At 46.0% G+C, this 13,813-nt stretch overlaps 1 protein-coding gene across 3 annotated transcripts in view; it reads left to right on the top strand.

Annotated features, from left to right (window-relative positions):
• The window catches only part of Znf831 (zinc finger protein 831), an 87,515-nt gene that overhangs the window by 7,333 nt on the left and 66,369 nt on the right, over positions 1-13,813 (top strand). The window lies entirely within an intron of this gene.

The raw sequence follows: 13,813 nt of genomic DNA, 5'->3' as shown, positions 1-13,813 counted from the left end.
TGGCATGTCAGTCTCATTAAATGTAGGTCACCCTCACATCCAGATTTCTGCCAACCCACCTAGGAGACCCCTGAAGCCATCTGGCACTGCACAGCTGTCGCATGAGACTGAGGCTCTGGCAAGGCGCCCACACCAATTTTGACGTCTTATACATACCTGGAGTATAATTTATTTTAATTAGGATCCCACTCTTGTGGTTGTACATGATATGAAGTTTCACTGGTCGTGTACTCATATGTGAACATAGAAAAACAATGTCTGATTCAATCTACTGTCTTTCCTATTCCCATCCCTCTCCCCTCTCTTCATTCCCCTTTGTTTAATCCAATGAATTTCTATTACTCCCCTCCACATTGTGCATTGCATCCACATATCAGACAGAACAGTTGACTTTGGTTTTTTGGGACTGGCTTATTTCACTCAGCATGATAGTTTCCAGATCCATCCATTTACCAGCAAATGCCATAATCTCATTCTTTATGGCTGAGTAATATTTCATTGTGTATATATATCACATTTTCTTTAACCGTTCATCTATTGAAGGGCACCTGGGTTGGTTCCATATCTTAGCTATTGTGAATTGAGCTGCTATAAACATTGATGTGCTGGTTTCACTATAGTATGCTGATTTTACGTCCTTTGGGTATAAATTGAGGAGTGGGATAGCTGGGTCAAATGGTGGTTTCATTCAAAGTTTTTTGAGGAATCTCCCTACTGCTTTCCATAGTGGTTGCACCAATTGAAGTCCCACCAGTATGTATGAGTTTACCTTTCTCCCACATCCTCGCCAACATTTATTGTCACCTGTATTCCTGATAATTGCCATTCTGACAGGAGTGAGATGAAATCTCAGTGTAGTTTTAATTTGCTTTTCTCTAATGGCTAGAGATGTTGAACATTTTTTCATATATTTGTTGACTGATCATATTTCTTCTTCTGTGAAGTATCTGTTCAATTCCTTTGTCCATTTATTGACTGGGTTATTATTATTTTTTTGGTGTTAAGTTTTTTTTAATTTCTTTATATATCCTAGAGATTCATGATCTGTCTGAGATGCAGGTGGCAAAGATTTTCTCCCATTCTGTAGACGCTCTCTTTACGTTCTTGATTATTTTCTTTTCTGTGAAGAAGCATTTTGGTTTGATACTATCTCATTTGTTGATTCTTGATTTTACTTCTTGTGCTTTAGGAGTCTTGTTAAGGAAGTTGGGTCTCAAGCTTACATGATGGAGAGTTGGGTTTACGTTTTCTTCAAGTAGATGCAGAGTCTCTGGTCTAATGCCTAGGTCCTTCGCCCACGCTGAGTTGAGTTTTGTGCAGGGTGAGAGGTAGGGGCTCAGTTTCATTCTGCTCCATATGGATTTCCAGTTTTTCCAGAACCCTTTGTTGAAGAGGCTATCTTTTCTACAATGTATGTTTATTGAACCTTTGTCTAATATGAGATAACTGTATTTATGTGGGTTTGTTTCTGTGCCTTCTATTCTGTTCCATTGGTTTTCATGTCTGTTTTGGTGCCAATATTGAATGGTCATTTTAATTCAGCAACTTGCACCACTAAATTTTGTGTTTGGGGCCCAGCAAAGTCAGTCCTGCAGGTGCAGGAAATGCAAGATTCTTTCAGGGCTGTCACAGAAGCTGTCTGATTTTCAGACTGTGACTTGAGGTGGGAAGGGACCTGGGCTTGTCATTTTCTCTCTGTAAATGCTCAAGGACTCTCCAAGGAATCCATTTCACACCACAGTTCTTACAGTCGTCATCACTGTGGTCCATGGGAGTAGGACACGACCCAAGGCATGTGCCCCGACTGTGGCTTTATCACAAATGACTGAAGGTGGTAGCTGGATTACTTGTGATATTGTGGCATGCCAAGGGTCCTAAGCTGTGTTTCTTATTGGCAAGGAATTCAGCATCATGCTCAGGTCCAAGGCCAAGGCCAAATCAATCCCCAAGCCCCACATTTAGTGGGACTGCTCCCAGGATCAGGTCTGACCCTGTCTGTGTCCAGTTTGGAGATGTAGACTGCATGGTATGTTGTGCTGTGGAAGTGTAGCGTAAAAACAATTAACCATAACAAGATAATAACCATAAAACACAAGGACACCCTGTGCAGTGCCCGGGATCAAGGGAGAGTGTTCTGGGAAGGACAAACTTGGGAGGGGTTCAGTTCTATTGGAAAAGCTGAGCCTTTGATTACCTGAGCTGGTCTGGAGGTGCTGGGCGAATGGCTGCCAGCCTCCGGAGGGCAGTTGGGGAGCAGACAGTGACAAGTGGTGATGGGGTGTGTACTTGCAAGTCTGGGCACCAGTGAGGTCAGAGCGTAGAGATCCCAGGCTGCACGGAAGGGAGCGGGGCTGGTTGAGGGGGCAGTTGCCATGTGGACTCATGGCCTCAGGCAGGTCATGTCTTAGCTGCAGATAGCTTGTCACATCTTAGGCTGTGAGTTGCAGAGGGATCCCCTAGGCAGCTGGGGTTCAAGCAGCTTCCACAGGATGCCCTTCCACCGACTGTGTAGTTGCTCTACTGTATTGTATCTACAGGTTCTGCATCTGTGGATTCAATCGACTGTGGATGGAAAGTATTTGAAAAACATTGTGCCTATATTGAGCACTTACAGACTTCTTAGCATCATTCCCTAAACAATACAGTATAACAACTATTTACCCAGCAGCCATGTTGTACAGGGCAGGATGTGCATAGATCTTATGCAAATACAATGTCATTTTGCATAATATTTTTGGAGTTTGGTCTCCTTGGGGGGTCCTGGGAACAATCTCCTGTGTATACCCAGGGATGACTTGGTGTATAGGTATGTGACTTATCCCTGTCTACTGGGTCATTCTTTTACAGTTGGGGTGAAGTGCAGAAATTCCACCTCTTTTGATGCTCCCACTTAAATTATCTTGAATATTCAATTCTCTTAAACAGATCCTCTCCTTCCACTTAGAGCTATATCAGATGGCGTTATAATTTTTTGTTTCAATCACCAAATATAATTTAGAATCTTGAAAGGAAACACCGTTTCGCCCCAGTCTCCACTTTCTTCTTCCCTCCTGAGGTTCCGGGTCACCTCTATTATTATTCCCTTTGTTTTGAGAGCCATTCCTTGTGGGTAGTAGACCTGCTGGTGACAGATTCTTTTTATTTGAGAACATCTTGGTTCTTCTTCATTCTGGAAGCAGATTTCTCTGGATGCAGAACTTCGCACTGATGTTTCTTTACTCTCGGCCAGTGGGGAGCATCGTCCCCTGTCCTGCTGACCTCTGGTCTTGAGAAGGAACCTGCTGTGGCCAGTGCCGTCTCCCCCATGATGGAGGTGCTGCCTCCCTCACTGCCCTCAGGCTATGTGTCCATGTGGGTCTCTTTGGGCTCATCCTGGTGGGAGTCACTCAGCTCCCTGGAAGGTACTTCATGTCTTTTGCCAGTTACACTTTCTGGCCTCCTTCTCTGTCCTTCAAGGATTCCGGCGAGGCGAGTGTCGGCTCGGCTCTTGGCTTGGTCTGGTAGGTGCCTGAGGCCCTGCTCGGTCTTTCCCACCCTTGTCTTCGTTGCTCAGATGGGTGGCTTCTTGTCCCGTCTTCAGTCCCTCTGATTTCTCTTTTCTATCCTTTCCACTTTGCTGGGAAGCCAATCTACAGACTTCTAGACTTTTTGATTTTAATATTTTTATTCTGAAGTTTCGGTTGCTTTGGCCTTCTGTTTCTTTGACGGGCTCCCCGTTTTTCATGTGTTTTGAGTGTGTTTGTGCGTGTTCCCTGAAGTGCCGCCTCGATGGCTGCTTTCCTCTGCCACACAATTCCGACATGGGCACCTTGGTGTGGGCATCAGTCAGTCTGGTCTCCTTCTCTCCCCATGTGACTGGCACTTGAGTGTGAGAGGCTGGGGTTAGTAAGCCTTCTGTTTTAGCTTCCGGGGACTCTGCCCTGGCAGGGGAAGGGGGCTGTTTAAGCTCAGATGCCCACTGGGCCCCTGTTGACCCCGGTCCCAGGTCCTCACTGCTGCCTGGGGAGGGTAGTAGCTCTGGTAGTCCCAGTCGGCGAACATGGATGTCTCTCTGACAAGACAGAGAGGAGTGCCCTGTCCTGTCCCCGTGTGCCTGGCCCTGATGCCCAGCAGGTAGGGCAGTGGGCAAGTAGAGTGGACTGCTGCTGCTCATGGCAACCTGGGGGCTCAAGGGCATGGTCCTAAACCACAGGAGCCGCTGGAGCCAGCTGCTTTGTCCACAGTGCCATTTGCATGACATTGAAAAAAGCAAACCTATAGGGCAGAGAACTGCTCTGTGGCCCCAGGGTCTGGAGGCGCAGGAAGGGGCCCATCACAGGGAGGCGTGGGGAGAAGTGAGGTGACAGTGTTCTCCTGTCTTGATTGTGGGGCTGCTTGTTGAAAGTCATGCGACCATACACCAAAGGAGTGCATTTTATTGTATGTAAATAGCATGTGAAACCAGTGTCAATGCAGGGTGGCTCTGTGGAGATGGAGGGGTTTGGGGACCTGGTTGCTTGCCTCTTTCTGCAACTAGAGCGTCACCTTTTGTCCTAGATGCCTACCTTGTAAGTCTGAAACCCTCTGCTGCATGCCATGGGCATGCATGTTGTGATGAGGTGCACACCATCTTTGCACAGAGTACCCATCCACACCTTGTTTCTGAAGCAGGGGTAGCACTGGGAGTCACGTCAATGTTGGGGATGTTTTTTCTTACCTTTCTTTGAATTCAGCATTGCATCTGTTTGCTGTTTTCCTGGCTAATTATTGTAATTATATGAAGCAATCACCATCACAATACAATATTCTGAATTACATTATTTCACATCATAAACAAATCTGTTTATAGCCCGCCAGACAATTGTGAATTGGGGTGTTGTGTAGCATTTTATATTATGTGTTCCAAGCTTCAAGGATTGGTGACAGGCCTTCAACATGGCCAGGCTGTAGTGGGGAGATCCAGCCTCGGGATATGAGACAGTCCCTTAAACATGATACTCAAGAAGGAAGGAGGGCAATCCCGGGTAGTGGTTCCCACCTATGAGTTAGCCCTGTCTTCCAGAGCACAATAAGGCCTGGAGCCTGTTTCTCCACTTAGCGTAGAGGAGAAATCATCACACAGTAATCAAGACTGCTCCTGACTTGTCATCTGACTAAACATGGTGCTGCTAGTACTTGTAATTTCAGGCCACTTCATACTTGGACTTAGTTCTCCTCATTTCGCAGATGAGGAAATAGAAGCTCGAGGAAATAGAAACTCAAGGAAATAAAAACTGCCTTAAAAGAATCACAAAATGCTGTCGAGCAAGTTAGCATCTCTGAATGCAGTTCCTTGAGTTTAGGGATTCATGCCCCAAACATCCAGGCACTTCCCCCGCTCAGAGCCCTTGCTCGGGCTGTTTGCATTTGCCTAGGTCTTTTTATTGCCTGAAAACCTGAAACCCTTTTCTCTAGGTGCCAGCAGGACTTAGCGCATCCCATTTATTTTATTTTATTTTTTGAATTTATTTTTTTCTAATTAGGTATGCATGACAGCAGAATGCATTTTGATTCATTGTACATAAATGGAGTACAACCTTTCATTTCTCTGGTTGTACACAATGTAGAGACATACCACATGTACAGTCATACATAGACCTAGGGTAATGATGTCCATCTCATTCCACCATCTTTCCTACCCTCATGTCCCCCTCCTCTCCTCCTCTTTGCCCAATCAAAGTTCCTCCATTCTACCCCTGCCTCCTCATTATGGATCAGCATTCGCTTATCAGAGAGAACATTCAGCCATTGGTTTTTTGGGATTGGCTTACTTCGCTTAGCATAATATTCTCCGACTCCATCCATTTACCTGCAAATGCCATAATTTTATTTTCTTTTAATGCTGAGTAATATTCCAGTGTGTACATATACCACAGTTTCTTTATCCATTCATCTATTGAAGGGCATCTAAATTGGTTCCACAGTTTAGCTATCGTGAGTTGAGCCGCTATAAACATTGATGTGACTGTGTCCCTGTAGTGTGCTGAATTTAAGTCCTTTGGGTATAAACCAAGGAGTGGGATAGCTGGGTCAAATGGTGGTTCCAGTCTAAGTTTTCAAAGGAATCTCCACACTGTTGTACTGTATGGTTGCACCAATTTTCAATGCCACCAGCAATGTATGCATGTATCTTTCCCCCCCACATTCTGGCCAGCACTTATTATTGTTTGTATTCCTCATAATTGCCATTCCTACAGGAGTGAGATGAAATCTGAAAGTAGTTTTGATTTGCATTTCTCTAATTGCTAGAGATGTTGAACATTTTTCCATATATTTGTTGATGGATTGTATTTCTTCTTCTGTGAAGTGTCTGTTCAGCTCCTTAGCCCATTTACTGATTGGGTTATTTGTTTTGTTGGTGTTAAGTTTTTTGAGTTCTTTATATATCCTGGAAATTAGTGCTCTCTCTGATGTGCGTGTAGTAAAGATGTTCTCCCGCTCTGTGGGCTTTCTCTTCACGTTCTTACTTGTTTCCTTTGCTGAGAAGAAGCTTTTTAGTTTGAATCCATCTCATTTATTGATTCTTGATTGAATTCTTGCGCTGTAGGAGTCTTATTTATGAAGTTGGGGCCTAATCTGACATGATGAAAATTTGGGCCTGCTTTTTCTTCTGTTAGGTGAAGGGTCTCTAGTTTAATCCTTGGTCCTTAATCCACTTTGAGTTGAGTTTTGTGCATGATGAGAGATAGGGCTTAATTTCATTTTGTTGCATATGGATTTTCAGTTTTCCTAGCACCATTTGTTGAAGAGACTATCTTTTCTCCAATATATGTTTTTGGTGCCTTTGTCTAATATAAGATAACTATAGTTATGTGGGTTTGTCTCTGTGTCTTCTATTCTGTACCATTGGTCTACATTCTGTACCATATCTGTTTTGTGCCTATACCATGCTTTTTTTGGTTACTATTGCTCTGTGACAAACCCTCTGAATGAGAAATTAGCAAAACTACTCCATTCATAATAGCCTCAAATACAATGCAGTATAATGCAATACAATACAATGCAATACAATACAATACTTGGGAATCAATCTAACAAAAGATGTAAAAGACCAATACAATGAAAATTACAGAACACTAAAGAAAGAAATTGAAGAAGACCTTAGAAGATGAAAAGATCTCCCATGTTCTTGGATAGAAAGACTTAATGTTGTCAAAATGGCCATATTACCAAAAACATTATACAGATTTAATGAAATTCCAATTAAAATCACAAAAACATTCCTCATATAAATAGAGAAAGCAATCATGAAATGCATTTGGAAGGATAAGAGGCCCAGAATAGCCAAAGCAATCCTTAGCAAGAAGAGTGAAGCAGGAAGCATCACAATACCCCATCCCATTTAAAGTTGCAACCTCTGCTCCCTTCCTGACCACACCCACATTCCTTCATCAGAGTTCCAGACTTCTTCACCTTGCTTGGTTTGTTCCATGACAACCATCATTTTCCAATATATTACAACTTTATTTTTACAGTTTCTTGTCTGTATCTCTGACTGGAACATAGATTCTGTAATACAAACTTTTTCATTTACTGGTGTCCTGTACCCCTAGGGAAGCTGGCTCATCCTAATTTCCCCTGGACTTGACTGGTTTAAAAATGTAAAGTCTGGCATTCAAGGAAGTCCCTCAGTTCCAAGCAAAACAGGACCCAGCACCCAATAAGTGCTCAATAAACATTAGAATGAATTCACAATACATTTTCAATAGGTGGGAACGAAATTGAAATAGTCACCTTGCTTTTGAAAAAGTTATATACTCCATTTGGTGTCATCCCAGAGAATACTGATTCACACTTTCACTTTTTGTTTGAAATAATTTACTAAATCAAATGTAATGCTCATCAAAGTGAGTTCCTGAGCATTCCTGCATATTCCCAGCTAATGAGATCCAGCATGGCAGGCAATGCCGTCCACTCCAGGCAACCCTGTGCTGTGAGCTCTCTGGGTCACTGGGAGCTGTTTGGAGCTACTCTGCCATTCAGCATCATGGGGCTTCTCTCTCTCTCTCTCTCTCTTGCATTCTAGCAAAAATTCTGACCTAAAATTGATGTCAAAAATCATGCAAGTGCTTAGTGGGACTGACCCAAGAAGCAAAGGAAGATACTTTTGCTATATGTTAAAATAAAACCACTGCTGAGGCCCTTCAAAGAAATGGCTGAGAAAACAGGAGGTAAAGGCCAGCTGAGGGAGAGGCTGTCCTGGACAACAGGCCTGAAACAGTGACCAATGATTCTGAGGGAAGTTGAAGAAACTCGTGGTGGCTGTTAGGACCTTGGGATATCGGAAGTGATGGGAAGGGTAGGGCCATGTCCAGAGGGAGTCATCAAAATGATATTAACAATTTCAGCAGGATCACTGCCATCTCGCTGTGGTAAGTGCCATGGGGATGATGTGTTCAGTCCTCATTGACCCCATTTTGCAAGTGAAAGATCCTGAAGTTAAAGGCACTCGCTGAGCCATGTGGTGGGCCGGTGGCAAAACCAGGATTTGAACCCAAACTTTCCCTTTAACCTCCCCAGGGCTCCACAGGGCCCAAGCCGCTGTCATCAGGCTTTTCCTCCAAACATCTGCAAACTATCGACCATCTGCAGGGAAGCCACATAATTAGCATGTAGAAATCAAGCAACTGCACGAGATGCTCCTTTCCTTTGACTTGCTCAGACTTTCTGCACATCATGTCTTTGTAAACTCTCTTCTGGCCTCTCAGGGTCTTAATTTGTTTAGGCAAAACATGACTTTGTCACCAAGTGGAATTATTTTGGGTGAAGTTTTGGTGAGAATTGCATGCTGGGCACCTGGGACATGCTGCATCTAGAAGCAGGCAGGCTTACCCCTCAGAGAGACCCTCTGCTGTGGAGACCCCTCTAGGCCTTTCTAGAATCAGAGAAAATGAGGGACACTCTTGCCCTATGGGAAAACCCACTCAAGTACACCACGTAAACTGTGATATCAGTCTGTGTCCTGGCAGGCCAAACATGCCTGGGCTGATGAGGAGAGGTTGGCAGAGGGCTTTCCATAAAGAGTGGGTGTGAGCAGTGGTGGCAACCCTGTGGCGGGCCTGAGGGTGCTACCAACCACAAGACAGAGCCGCTGGCGACAATTAGGCCTGGAGAGGTCCTCCGGTGGGTGTGTGGCCTTCACAGAGACCGTGGCATCAGAGGTGGCCTCAATGCCTCCCCTCAGTCCTGCTGTGCAGTGCCTTACCTGGGCCAGAACAGCTGGACGCCAGACTGGCCCAGCCAAGGGTTTCCAGAAGGATGAAAGAGACCACCTATCTGAGAGGTCTAGGCCAAGGGTGTCCCAAATTAAGGTCTTAAATTAGAGAGGTGGTCCTCAATGTAGGAGACCATATAAGGTGGCGTCCAGATGCATATTTTAAAAATTTGCCAGAAGCAGTGGCACATGCCTTAAATCCCAGCAACTCAGGAGGCTGAGGCAGAAGGATCACAAGTTCAAGGCCAGTCTCAGCAAATTATCAAGACCCTAAGCAACTTAGTGAGACCCTGTCTCAAAATAAAATAATAAACAGGGCTCGGGATGTGGCTCAGTGGTTAAGAGCCCCAGGGCTCAATCCCCAGTAAAAAACAAAAACAAAAACAAAAAACATGCACTTCTTTGCTGGTGAGCATGAATGTGTCCCTCTCTTTTTAAAATTTGTTTGAATTTTAGAAAGTTTTTAAAGTTTAGAGACTTCGTTCTTTTAGAGCAGTTTGAGGTCTATAGAAAGTGCAGGGACAGTGCAGCGCTCCCTGGTGCCATGCTGACCCCGCCCTCCATGCTGCACTGGTCATAGCTGGTGTCACACTGGTGTCACACTGGTGTGTGGCTGAAGTTCACACTTTGCATTAGGATCGCTCTTCTGTGGTACCTTCCATTGGGTGTGGTGCATGTGCAGTGACTGGATTCCCCTCCGGCCTTGTGCAGGTGGCTTCACTGCCCTAAAGACCCTCTGCACAGCCTGCTCAGTGCCCTCCACGCCCCAGACCATGGATCCCTTCACTGTCTCCCTGGTCTCCCCTTCTCCAGAGTGTCGCAGCCTTGGAGCCACGCAGCCCTCTGCCTCTCAGGCCTTCTTCGTTCAGCACCAACACTGAAGGTCCTTCTGTGCCTTTTCTGGCTAGCTAGCTCCTTTCTTCTCATTGCTGAATAAGTATCCACTGTCTGGGTTTCCAAAGTTTGTTTTTCCATTCATCAACCGGAGGACACCTTTGTTGTTTCCGTGTTTGGGCAATTATGAATAAGTCGCTATAAAGTCTGCGGGCAGGTTTTTGTGTGAATGTAAATTTCCACTCATTGTGTAATGACAGTCCCCTCCTCTGTACGTACTTTAAAAACTTGTAGTAAAAAAAAAAAAACTGACATAAAATTCACCTCTTTACCCATTTTTTAAGCGTCCCACTCAATGGCATAAGCACTTTAACACTATCATGGGCATAGGTTCCCCTTTAAAGTAATGGTATTCTAGAAAGACAGGAGCTTATGCAGGGAAGGGACAAGCCACAGCCTGGTGAGGAAGCAGGGGACAATGGTGCAGAATGACCTGAGGCCTGGGAATCTTGTACCTGCAGCTGCTGTCTCCGCACCCTGTCTGTTCCTTCCCAAAGGCTCCACCTATTCAGTGAGTTTCTCCACATCCTTCTCTTCCAGGACCCTGAACACATATTCCCAAAGCCTATTTGTGGCATTTCCTTGTTCTCTCCCCACCCAGGCCCACCTCTGGGTTGGGTTTGATGAAGAAAGCTTGGGAAGGTCTCTTCCTTCCTTCACATTTCTCTCACCTCTCTGCTGACCTCTCCTCCATAAAGCTGCACCAAAGAGCAGGACCAGTGTGCAGGAGGTTGGGGGAGGGGTGAGCCGCACCACTGTCAGAATAAAGGGAGTCTCAGGTAGCAGCAGGGTAAGTGCTTGTCCCTGAGTCTAGGTGACTAGAATTTTTGCCCAGACCCTTCCCTGAATCTCACCCTGTCCCTCAGTTTCCCAGGGTTCCCACAGACACACTCTGCCTTGCCTTCTCCTTGGTTCATTCACAGTGACCAAAATCAGCTGTGGCCCTTGGAGTTTTCCTGCCCCACATGCCCACCCCCAGGAGGAGGGTGGCTGTGGGCTCAGCATCTTGCCACAGTATCAGCTGTTACTAAGAGGCCTTGGTGGGGCTGGGATTGTGGCTCAGTGCAGCATGCTTGCCTTGCATGTGTGAGGCACTGGGTTCGATCCTCAGCACCACATAAAAATAAATAAAAGTATTGTGTCCATCTACAACTAAAAAAATATTAAAAAAAAAAAAGATGCCTCTGTGTGTTGTGAGCACAGGACAGGCTGCAGAGGTGGCTGGTGGCCATGGGACCTGGGGTCTGGATGCAGGCTCCCTCTCTGCAGCCTCCCACCCTGCAGCCTCCCACCCTGCAGCCTCAGCCTTCTTGTCACCTACAGGGGCACGTGGTGCTGGCCCTCAGCTCCCCTGGCAGGTCCTGCCTCAGGACCCTTCAACGGTATCTCCTCTGCTCATCTTCTGGTCCTCCTGGGCCCCTCGTGGGTGCTTGGGAAGGCACTGTGGGGCAGCACTCTGTGGGTAGCCTCCAACCCTTTTGCAGGGACTGGAGTGTGGAGAGTGCTGGCCCTGTTCTTGTGGGCTGCTGGGGACTGCTCCCAGAGACCTCTCCCTCTGCTCCCCTTGGGGCGCAGGGGAAGCGCCCCTCCCTTCCCTCTCTGCTCCTCCCTTCACTTCCCCGCCGGCCTCTCGGAGCCTGGGCATCAGAAGAATTGGCTGCGGTCCATCAGGTTTCCTTCCTCAGGCTCCTCTGCTTGCCACAGGGACTCCAGCAGCCCCGCCCATCCGTCCCCTCAGTCAGTTTCGGAGCCCACTGTGGGCAGCCTTTAGGGCTCTGGCACTTTTCAGGCCCTCCGTGGTCAGGTGGGACTGCCAGGATGGGTACCTACTGGGGCCCTCCCCTCCCCTCCCCTGTGGGACCTGCCCCAGCTGCCCAGGTGGGGGTCTGTGGCACACTTGGAGCTGGCCTTCCCCACTCCCCTACTTCCCGGGGTCCCTTCCCCCAAGAATGGAATCCCTTTCTCAGGAATCCAACCTGAGACTCATCCTTTCCCAGAGGTGATGGAGACTGGTGCAGTGATTGACAGGGGAAGAGACAGGGGTAGGAGGAACATAGGGTGGGGGAGGATCCATTATTTAATAGTTCAAAATATTATGGCGTGTTATTGAACACTCAAATAAATTGAGAACTTATCCTGTGCCGGGCACAGCGCTCCGGGTTTTCACATGAATGATTTCATCTGATCTTCCCAGTGGCTCAGCCCTACTGACATGGTTCTTAGAGCCAAGGAAGCTCTTCGTTCCTCAGCCTGTAGAAAGGGCAGCATCCCAGGGAAAACTTTATCCCGTTCCATCAGCTCTGCCGAGTCTGGTAGCCACCTACTAATCTCTGAAGATCTTTTCTAAATCTTTTCTTCAAAATTTATAAGCTCTCCAGTCTTTTGAGGCCACGTGTTCTTGCAGGTGATATGGTGCCATGAGATCCCCAACACTGGGCAGAGGTCCATGGGAGGGACAGAGAATGGGTGCTGTTCAAACCACCCAGTCTAGGATGTTTTTGTGACAGAAGTCCAAAGTACTTGCTTTCCTGACCACTTTTATCTGATAGAGGGAGTACCTTTTAAAATGTTTGTATTCAAACAGGACCTTTTTCTATTGAGGCAAACCTCACATGACCTTAGATCCACCCTCTAACTATCTTAGAGTGCACCACTCAGTTGCATTTAGTTATATACAGAGTTTTGTGCAACTACCACATCTACCTCGGTCCTAGTTTCATCACCCTTAAAGGAAACCCTCTACCCACTTAAGTGGTCTCTCCTCATTCTTCCCATCCTCTGGCAACAACTGTGATTTGTTTTCTGTTCCTAAATATTTTCTGATTCTGTTTTTCTTTTCTTTTTTCTTTTTTTTAACTTAGGCTCACACTGCATGTGGCCTTCCGTTTTCTTCACTGGACGTTTCAAGCTCCCTCCTTGCAGCAGGTGTCACTTTTGTCCTGTGGCCGAGTGACACTCTGCTGCATCTGACCTGCCCACTCCTCAATTGATGGATGCCGTGACACTTTTCCCCTCCGTGTGCAGTGGAGCTACCAGGAGCGGGCACTCTGAACAAGCTTTGTTTTGAATGCCTGTTTCTGATTCTTTGGGGCGAACACGTTGGAGCGGAGATGCTGGGTCACGTGGAAGCTCTGTTTAGCTTTTTCAGGGACTGCCAAACCCGTGTTCCTCAGCAGCGATGGCATTTGATGGCCTTTGGCAGCGTTTGGGATTCCCATTTCTCCAAATCTATACCAACACTTGAATTTGCACAGGGCTATTTTTCTATTTTCGGTTTATGGTTATTACTAGTCACGCTAATTGGTGTAGAGTTATATCGGACTGTGGTTTTGTTTTTATTTCCCTAATGACTAATGATATTCAGCATCTTTTCCTGTGCTCTTGGGACAATTGTGTATCTTTCTTGGAGAAACGTCTGTTCCAATCCTTCGCTAATTTTACAATTGGGTCATTTGTCCTTTTGTGGCCGAGTTTTTTATACATTCTTTATGTATATGAGAGTTCTTTATACATTCTGCCAATATCAGATGGATGATCTGCAAATATTTTCTCTCATTCTGTATCTTTTCACTTTCTTGATATTGTCCTTAATTTTGAATCAAATTTACCAAGTTTTTTCTTTTGCTGCTTGTGGTTTAGGCTCTATCTTAGAAACCTGTTGCTAGATCTAAAATCAAGATTTTACCC

Source organism: Marmota flaviventris, chromosome 2 (assembly GCF_047511675.1).
Source record: "Marmota flaviventris isolate mMarFla1 chromosome 2, mMarFla1.hap1, whole genome shotgun sequence".
Taxonomy (NCBI): Eukaryota; Metazoa; Chordata; class Mammalia; order Rodentia; family Sciuridae; genus Marmota; species Marmota flaviventris.
The sequence above is the reverse complement of the archived record's forward strand: the minus strand, read 5'-3'. Positions and strand labels throughout refer to the sequence as shown.